Raw genomic sequence first — 3,231 nt, forward strand, 5'->3', positions numbered from 1 at the left:
TAAACAAGTAAACCATGTCAGTGCATTGCAATCATGCAAATGGAGGGTGTGGCTTGCCTGGGGTGGGTGGATTCATCGGAAATAAGTGCGAGAAGCTCGTGAAAAGAATCACAGGAAAACGTTCTCTCTCGGAAGGGGTGGTCATTTTCAGAATGTTAAAATATGGTGAGAATGATTCCATCAGAACGGGCTTGACGATACGAAGAGATGGGCTTTGGAATCACCTCATTTGGAGTAGGGAGCAAAAAGATATGATTGTTTTTCTGTCAGGGACCTTTTTGTAAAAATAAATCCACAAACAAGTCCCTGACTGGAAAAAAAGAAAATGGATTTGCTGAAATACGCTTCCTTGAAAAGGAAAGCGCATTTCTGCCCACAGCCTCCCTGCTTTACGCTTTCAATTAGGGAAAAAGTATTCCTGGGAATACGCTTCCACTAATCCAGCATGGCAAGGTGGGACCGGGCTCCGGTATCGCTGACGGGCGGGTCCCACCGCGGATTCTCTTTCCTCCAGCCTCCTTCTTCTTCCCTCGACACCGCACGCAGAGCAGAGGAGGGAAGCCGGCGTCGGCGCTCATTCTGGCGACTCGGGCCACCTCCGGTAGAGCTCGGACCGCCGGAGTGTTCAGGACGACAAGGCGCACCCGTCCCTCAACCTTATGCACGTCGGGGAGCAATGGACGGGGTCATCTCCGCGGCGGACGAGGCTTCGCCGGAGTTGAAGACGGCGCCATGGTGAATCCGGCGACGAACGGAGAGATGCGGGGATGTTCCGGTGGCTGGGTGGTTTTCTAGTGGTGGAGAGGAGGGAGAGGGTTCGGCTTGCCGGAATCGAAGTAGACAGAGACGGCGGCCATGGCGGCCAACCGCGGAGAGGAGGAGATCCGGGGCTCGAGGAAGTAGATGGGCGGGGTCCTGGGAAGGGGAGGGAGAGGCTGGTGAGGTCGAGGGCGCCCGGGGCTGCTTAAATAGCCGAGGATAGAGGGGGCCGACCCGGTTGCCGCCGTGCGCGTCTGGACGAGGCTATGTCGAGCTCATCGATCACGGGGAGGGCACGGGAACACGACGAGGCAACGATGACAAGCTTCACGGGGCAGAGGAGGCCAAGGATACACGGGGAGGAAATGACCAGAGGAGGAAGACGACGACCAGCTACAGATCGCCCGTGGGCACGTGGCGACGAGCGCCGATGAGGAGGTTTACGGAGGGGGAGAGGGGTCTAGGGTGAAGGCGACGAGGAGGAGAAAACACCAGACATGCTCACGCGCGCGAAGACGACGAGAGGAAGAGGGGTAGGAGCTAGGCGACGTCCTAGACGCGACCACAGCGAGCAGAGCGCGTGCACAGGTGTGCCAGCTGCGCGGTCGCCACGCGACATGCAAATAGAGGTCCCGAGCGGTGGGGAAACTGTGTCTAGCTGATAGTCCCTCCAATATGGAGCATTTATGAGGCTATGGCTTGATCTGGGGCACTGTTGTTAAATGGTAGTGATCGTCTGACATTTGCTGTAGCAGACTTTGCTATGCATTGGTGACCAACATGGAAGATGATGTCTGGGGTGATTAACTAAGGAAGGACTATAATCCTGCTAAATTTGAGGAGAAGTGGAGCTCAAAACAACATAATTGCTTTGTAAGTGCAAATTTGGTCCACAAAATGGATTTGGATGATGCACTCACGTAGAGAAGCAACTTGGGCTCAAATTTGGTAAGGCAGGGTTATATGGACATATGAAGATGCTGTAAAAATTTCACACCAAATGGACTTGCCAAAATGGTACTTGTTTCACAAACATCCTCCCCGACCAGAAACTTGCAATGATATTGGTGGGTAAATAGCTTGATGAAATGGTCTCAAACTTGGTGGAGAGATATTATATGGGTAGGAGCATGATCTGGTAATTTTTCAGAATTAATGAAGCAATATAAATTATACTTGCTTCACAACCTGAAAATATTAACAGAATCAAAAATTTGATTATGTGCTCACATAGATGAAGGGATAGAGTTCAAAATTTCAGGAGGATAGTGATATGAGCACATGAAGGGGCATGCAAAATTTCAACTCATTTGGATACTCCTAACTAGTACTTCCTTCACAATGGCTTCAGTTTGACAGAAACTTTGAAAAATCACTAAGGAAGATTTACTAGGCAAATAAAGTTGAATTTTGGCATGAGGCAATGATTTGAACATAAAAGAATGCTCAAAAAGTTTGGGAGCAAACAAGATAGGATAAATGGCACTTCCTTCACAAAATGCCATTCAGGACAGAATGGAAGAATGAATATTGGAGGAATATTTTTGAACTGGCCAAGGAAGGATTTGGGCATATTTGAGCAATATATAACCCAAAGAAATTATGAGAAATTTTTGGAAATTTTTGGAGGGACAGAAATATAGGTTGCTTCACAACCTAGGGCAAATGAGGTCATCCCTTTAATAGAAAAGGAATATTCCCCAAGAAAAATAATTATGAAGTTGGGCTAGAAATGGCATGGTCTTGGGATTAGTTGGAGGAGGACTAGCCACTTGGGAGAAGAAGAAATGATGATCTCCCAGGTGGCAAGGCCACAGAACCACTCCAAAAAGAAAACAGGGCAAAAATCAAATAAAGCAAAAAGAAAAGAAAAGGGCCAAAAGTCAGGCTGTCACAAAGGGCGAACTGGTCTACCCAATCCATCTGTTGCCATCGAGCACCACCGGTTCATTCTACTCTACTGCATTTTCTTTAGCAGTTTACTTTCGATGCTTTGTATCGATAGATATCTATGATCTACTATATCTGTCATGTGTTGTTCATCTGTATCATACATGTTGTTTAGTATCTTTCAGTTTGTTGTATCCAAAGTCGTTTGTTTGTATGTGCATCTCATTGTTCTGTGGTGTTACCTGGTCATTCAATCGAGTTATACTCTTAGTCACATCTCACAATAGTTTGCTCTCCTCTGGTACTACCAAGTTTTCTTGCTCGTTTTTCTATCTTACATAGTTGTCTTTCCTTTCTCACTCTCTTTCAAGCGTTTAGTCCATATCTGTTTGCCATCTCATGTTACTCTATCTGTTAGCATACAACATTACTATCATGATTGTCAAACCTGTGACCTACTATGCACGGACGATTATAGCATCTTCCTTCGGAAGATTTGCTTAGCTCTAATATTCTCATCTGCATTTACTCTACCGAACTTATTCCGCTGTTGTTATTGGGTTCGGTTCGAACTTCCGCAAG

This window comes from Triticum dicoccoides, chromosome 4B (assembly GCF_002162155.2).
Source record: "Triticum dicoccoides isolate Atlit2015 ecotype Zavitan chromosome 4B, WEW_v2.0, whole genome shotgun sequence".
In the NCBI taxonomy this organism is placed as follows: domain Eukaryota; kingdom Viridiplantae; phylum Streptophyta; class Magnoliopsida; order Poales; family Poaceae; genus Triticum; species Triticum dicoccoides.